Here is a 6,989-nt window from a genome sequence, read left to right as displayed (position 1 = left end):
TTCTTGGAAAATCGGTTAAGCTGTTAGGGAACTTTCCCTTGCACGAATATTGATTTGTCCAAGAACTCATGTACTTTGCAAAGAACAACTATTCCCTAGGGGTTCTTTCCTGATGCTATTATGCCAGTCTTTAGGTCAAACTATGGCATTCCTAGACACCTTCAAGGTATAAATATACCTCTACTTGCTCTAGCAAGACACGGTGGTTCAGAGCAGTTCGACTATCTACTTGCCCAACCGAGCTCGCTACAGCAAGTGCCGAAGGAAGCCGACCCTCCAGCTGACGCATTGATCATGAAGCTGTCTCTTCACCTGCCGAGAATACAGCTCTAGTGTTTACAAGCTCCCCTTGCGGGGTGTTGGGAAATCGAGTCCCAAGACAGAGATACCAGACCTCCTTCATTCTAACTAAGGTATGGAGCTGATTAGAACCAGAGAATTCTTGGATAGATTCTTGGCAAAGAAATCTAAACCTATTCTACACAATACTAACTTCTTCCCTCGTACTAGACTTAGGTTAGGTACATCGGGGTAGGCGTATTTTAGAAGCACCTGTTGAGTATTTTAGCCTGTGTCTTTATGTATGTATTTTTATATGGCTTAGAAACCATACAATGCTCTTACAGTATTATTTTATAATACTATTCTCGCTGTATGCATTATACTTTGCAGTCTGTTTAACAATTGTAGCAGTTCACTTTCTTGTATGAGAAAGAAGACTGTTCAATAAACCTTTGTATTGAAAACGCATGTCTCTCTTTTTCTCAACAAACTCTGTTGAAACGAAGCATGCACGATTGACTGAGTGAAATACTTATCTATTGTTTCCGCAACTCTAGAGATATATTTCTTATTCATGGGAAACAAAGTTGTCATGTTTATGCGGTTGTCAGAAACTAATCCCTTCTTGTGAATTCGAGAAAGTTTCTAGTGACCTCTGAGCTAGCTGGCACTCACTATTAAGTTTAGTATATTCGATAGAGACTTAGTCGACCTCAGTCCTACATCTAATCTATAGGATATATTATTCCAATGCGCAGAGCCTATTGGGAATATAGAAACTACACTACATGGCGCCCGACATTTGGTAAGGCACTAATTTAATGCTAGATACTAAAGTAACTCAGTTGTGCTTTTTTCAGAGACCCCTTTTTTCCGTAAAATACTCCAATAGACGTCTGGAGTGGGTAAAAGGATCAAATATCCGCCATAACTGAGTAGTACGAAAAAATACTATATGTTAGTTTTTGGTTTGTTCAACGTTGAAGGATACAGTGTTCCAAAATATTGTGCACTGTATCTTTGTTTTCTTGAAACTTGCTCTGCAAACTTTCAGTCAACAAAAATGTCTGTTAACGGCGACCACACCGCAACTGGTGGAACTGCAGTAAAGCCAGCAGCTTTTGACGTAACAGGCTTTAATGAAGTCAATGATGATGCTATCATCATCCCAGAAAATTTAAGGAAAGCCATCACTATAAAACTTATAACAAATGGCCTATCATCAAGATGTGGTAGGGTGTAGGAAGGTGGCTACCTGACTATGGTTACCCCAGATTTTTTGCCTTGTGTTTAGCTGGTTTTTGACTTAGTTGACCGGGTTCCCTGCCAATCAGGGCCCCAGGCCATCTGCTCTCTCTGTAAAATGGATTCCATGTACCCTAGGTACATACCACAATTGGAAATGGACTCCTTGTCAGCCCCTGTACCATGCACTATAGGTGCCTAGGGCATAGGAGCCACCAAGGCCTACCAGGGGCTGCAGCATATCTTTTGCCACCCCTGGCTGGTTCTTAAATTGACACAACTGGCTTATCACTCAGCTGGGGTAAGGTGGTGTCATCACCCCTTGCTTAGATATAGTATACCTATATCTAAACCTATATCTGGACACGTATAAACCTGTGAGCCACTCCTATGGAAGACCTCATCAATCCTGGAGGCAGAGTGCGTGGTTTAATGTGAGATGGAGCTCTAGCATGAGCTGAGCCTGTCTGCAGCCGTCGGGAACAACTCCCTAAGCTGTTTCAGGATAATGCCATACCATATACTCTTAAGTGCATTATAATCCTCGCGGTTATATAGCAACTCTGGTTTGGCTTTATCAAAACATGTCGTGTAAGGTGTCATACGATTTGGAATACTATCCCCTCGCCAGTTCTGGCGACGGGGATAGCATTCCACCCCTCTAGAGGGGTAAGACACGTTACTGTACTTAAATGCGGTTAATTTCTAAAAGGACCTTGGATCCACAAAATGGATGCCTCTGCCACAGACACGGGTCTGACCCCCTGCAGCTGACCGAAACTCAGCCAAGGGGGCCTGGACAAAGTGTTTCCTGTCACAGGGAGGTGTCACGCACCCCCAGACAGGAGATAGTGGATTGTAGCAGGGAGGTTTGAAAGAAACTAGACACTGCATGGGGAGCACAAGGCTGCCCCTTGCATAATCCGGCCAAACCGGTTCTGGGGCACTCCAGCCCTCGTGCCAGGGCGGCCTGGATCAAAGGAAGGGGGTGTATCCTCCCACTTCCTGGGTCCCACCCATAGGAGGGGACCTAGCAGGTAATCCAGCCCCCTAAATTAGTATAAGACTGGGAGCAGTGCCAATGCACTTCAGATTATCCTGATGAAACATAAGAAACGAAACTCTGGACCCTTCGACATCCTACTCGACGTAGAAGACTGAAGAACCTCCCTTGTGGTCAAGGAGTGACCACCCTGTGCAAACAGGCACCATCCAGCCATCGACGTCTGCTTTGTTGCAGTTCCCGCCGGAACTCGAGCGACAGAGATCGACGAGATCAAGCTTGCCTGCCTTCTAACAGCCCGATCCACAGTCCCTGCAGAGCTGAGACCCGGGAGGTGACCGGAAGCGTGGGGCACGCCATCTTGGAAAGACCACGAGACGCTGACCGTGCAGCCCACGAGTGACCCTCGAAGCTGTACAACGGGGTTTGAGAAGCCCCAACCCTGAGCCACTCTTGCACCGAAGCTCACCCCTCTACACTCACCGAGTGCTGCGTGGGGCCCTTCTGCTACTTTTGGCTCAACGCGTTGGCCCGGTCACTCGCCAGCTGGCTTGTGGCCCCTGTGCCGACGAAACTTGAAATTCGACCTGTGATTCTGGTTGCTCCAGATTTGCACCAGCTCCCCTAAAAAGGAGCCCCCACTCTCACCCTCCTGGTTCGAGTGAGAAGCAATCTCCCGGTTCCGCGTGGATTGCTCTTGCCAAGTGTTGGTTGCTCCAATCTTGAAGCCGACTGCGCCGACGGTGAGAGCCTTCGTGGGACAGATCGTGACCCGCTCCTGGACGTCATAGATGCCCCAGAGCCCACGTGACAGCGGAGAGAAGCTCCTCGACGACCACCTGATTGCGCCCGACATTGCCTGGTTCCATCCTGGTTCCACCCTGGTCACTGCTGAGTGACCCAGACTCTGTCCCCTCTGCTTTCAGGTACTTTTCGACTCGAGTCCACCCTTGGACTCCACCGGACACTTCTCTTTCACCCCGCCTGCAGCCCTTTCAGCTCCAAGCACCAAGAGCCTGCGTGACGAAACCCGACTCAACTTCGACCCTGTGCACCCGCTTCCTGTGGGTGAGGTAACTTTGCTCCGCCGGTCTTCCCACACTGGTACACATCTCTAGGGTCTGTGTCTTAAGTTGTGTTCCTCTAGGTTCAGCGGAAGTGTCCTTTAACTTTGACTTTGTAACTTTTACGCACCATTGGTTAACATTGGTGCATGCGTGCGCTTTCCGCACTGCACCCGAGTCCCGCGGGCTTTTCCCGACTTCAGCATTGCTTGTCCCGACTGCTCCCAGCGATTCACTAGGCCCTAGGCCTAACCACTGATCGATTGGTATCTCTTATACCATTTTTTTAGTATATGGTCTGAGTGGCCCCTCGCCCTCATCCATATTTGTGCAACTTGTATATGTTATACTGTGCTTTTGATTTAACGCTTGTGCCCCTTTATTCATAAAGAATACTGGGGATTGTTTTTAGTAATAAATACATATATTTTTATAATATATACTTGTGTGGTGTCCTTTCATTTGGTATTACAGGATTGTATGTGGTAAAACAGCTCGCTTAACACGACCTCTTAAGTTAAGCCTTTAGGCTGCTTAGTCCATGCTACCCCTAGGATAGCTTGTCTAACAAGGTTGACTTACAACCAGACACCATAAGGGATTGTTTGGTCTGATATCAGGTGGTTCCAGAATTGGAAACATCACCTATCAGGCCAACTTCTCACATTGGTGAGCAGCGGTGCGGATTTGAGCTTGCTGTTGTTTTACCATTGCAATCTTTTTATCAAATTGAAAGATCACATCAATTACCTCTAGGTACATATAAATCAAAAGCTTAGCATATTTAGGTTCTACTGAACTTAGTAGTTGTAGATTAAAGGGATTAGCACACCCTGACTACAACTCACTAGCAAGGTACAGTAGGGAAACACTTAGTGTAGGTAGGTGCATCACTTACACCACACTAGAGTCATGTCTGACACAGGAAAAGCCTCAGGGTCTGCTCCTGTGACAGTTGACCTTACCAAGGCAACTTCCAGCTATGACAAATTGACCCGAAAGGACTTGATTGCCTTGCGCATATCAAGAGGGTTAAAAAGGGGCAGAAGTCCCACCAGTCCTATCCTGATAGCCATTCTAGAGCAGGATGACTTAGAGAGGGGGAATGCAGTTCCCTTAGAGTCAGGAGATGGAGTGAACCCCCCTGTAACTGATACCACTCCAGAGGAGGAAGAAGAAGAAGAGGAAGAAGAGGAGGAGGATGGTTCAGACATAGAAGAACCTGAAGATCAGGAGCTAGGGGTTAACAAAGGTGTAGTTGCCAGGCTTAGCCAGGCCAACTTAGACCTACTGGGGAATGGAGAGGGCCAGCACCTCCCCAGATCCCATCAGAGCATTTTCCCAGGCAACAGAAGAGTGAGATCTCCCTCAGGGGACTCTCATATTTCTAGTGCCTCAAGAGAATCTCGGAGAGGCATGACTGCTTCTCAAAAGCTAGAGCATAAGGCCAGGATGAGGGCTGTCAAACTCCAAATAGAGAGGGAGGAGGTAGCCTTGGCCCAAGCTAGACTTGCCTTGGCAAGAGAGCAAAAATTGAGTGGCTTAGATGCCACTGGTGGCAGCAATATTCCTAAAGAGAAACCCAGGTCCTATGATAGTATAAACCTGACAAAGATTGTGCCCCCCTACAAGGAAGGGGATGACATCCACAAGTGGATAACTGCTCTTGAGAGAGCCTGCATGGTACAGCAGGTTCCTGAGGAACAGTGTGCAGCAATCTTATGGTACTCCTTTTCAGAGAAAGGGAGAGATAAGCTCCTCACTGTCAGACATGAGGATGCAAACAATTACAAAGTCCTGAGAAGTGTCCTAATAGATGGGTTTGGCTTAACCACTGAACAGTACAGGTTGAAGTTCAGAGACACCCAGAAGACACAGACACAGGACTGGACTGATTTTGTAGATTGTGCTACTAAGGCTCTGGAGGGTTGGCTACATGGCAGCAAAGTACATGACTTTACAGGATTGTATAATTTGATTATGAGGGAGCAGATCCTAAGTAATTGTCAGAACCAGCTCTTACACCAGCACCTGGTGGACTCTGATCTGACCTCTCCCCAAGAATTGGGAAAGAAGGCAGACAAGTGGGTCAGAACCAGGATTAGGCCTAAGAATCAGGACAGTAACCAGAAGAAGGAGTCTACCAAGCCTCAAGATAAGGGTGGGGATAAAAGTAAAGAAAAGACTTCCCCAGGGCCCCAAAACTCCAAGAATGGGGGTGGGTCCCAAGACACTTCTTCAACTGAGAAAAAGCCTTATTGTCATGTCTGTAAACAGGTTGGGCATTACAAAACAGACAGCTGTTGTCCCAAGAATGGCAATAAAGAAAATATACCTCCAAAGCCAGCTCCAACACCTCCTATTACTGTCAGCAGTAATCCCCCAGGAAGTGGGAGCACACCCAGGAATCTGGGTGGGTTTACTTTTGGAGCTCAGGTGGACCCTGGCCTATCCAGGTCCCCATCACCAAATGATCTTGTTTATGAGACTGGCATGGGGTTTGCCAACTTCTCTGATTGCCCAAATACTTTGAGCAAATATAGACAAGAACCCATCATCAATGGTTTGAAAGTTGAAGCTTTTAGAGAAACAGGGGCTAGCATCACCATGGTGGCTGGCTGTATAGTCCCCTCTAAGCAACTTTTACCAGGTGCCACATACCAGGATGGCGTCAAAACAAATCATCCCATGGCAGTAGTAAGTCTCAGCTGGGGAGGTGTCATTGGCCCAAAGAGAGTGGCAGTGTCGTCAAACTTGCCTGTAGACTGCCTACTTGGTAATGATTTGGAAATCTCAGCCTGGGCTGAGGTTGAACAGGAAACCCATTCTAGAATGGTAAATTCCAATGGAAAGGTTAGTGGGGCTGTAATGGCTACAGCCCCAATTCAAGATGTCCTTCCTGAAAAGGTTGGTAGGGCTGAGATACTCTCTGCCCCATCTTTAGCAGAAGCTCTTCCTAAACAGAATAGCAAAGCTGTTATGATAACAGCAGAAACCCAAACTGAGTCTCCTCCTGAAAAGGTTGGTGGGGCTGTGATGGCCACAGCCCAAACTCAAACTGATATGTGTCTTGTGAAGCCTGAAATGATGGATAACTCCACACAAACTGAGAGCATGGAGGAGGAAGAGAAATCTCCCCCTCACCAGACTTTAGGACAGGATCAGCCTCCTCAGGGAACTGATCTTACCCCTGATGAAGGAACTGCCCCAGAGGTTGTTAGGCCTGGCCTGACAGAGCCTCTGATGGCGGTGGACCCTTCTCAGGTGGGACCCAGTCTGGAGCAGGTAACCTGCCCCTCTCTCCCTTGCCTCAGCCAGCCCAGGGCTGCAGAGGACAAGAAGGACAGTGAGACCCAGAGGGCCCCCTGTCAAATAAAGCACCCCCATCTGAGGTA

The 6,989-nt window shown here is 47.6% G+C and overlaps 1 pseudogene; it reads left to right on the top strand.

The window, feature by feature from the left end:
* The first annotated feature begins 4,506 nt into the window (after positions 1-4,506).
* Positions 4,507-6,776, top strand: LOC147737955 (uncharacterized; annotated as a pseudogene).
* The last annotated feature ends 213 nt before the right edge of the window (positions 6,777-6,989 follow it).

This window comes from Lissotriton vulgaris, chromosome 1_1 (genome assembly GCF_964263255.1).
Source record: "Lissotriton vulgaris chromosome 1_1, aLisVul1.2, whole genome shotgun sequence".
NCBI lineage: Eukaryota > Metazoa > Chordata > Amphibia > Caudata > Salamandridae > Lissotriton > Lissotriton vulgaris.
Note: the sequence above shows the minus strand (reverse complement) of the source record. Positions and strands in the feature narration are given on the sequence as shown.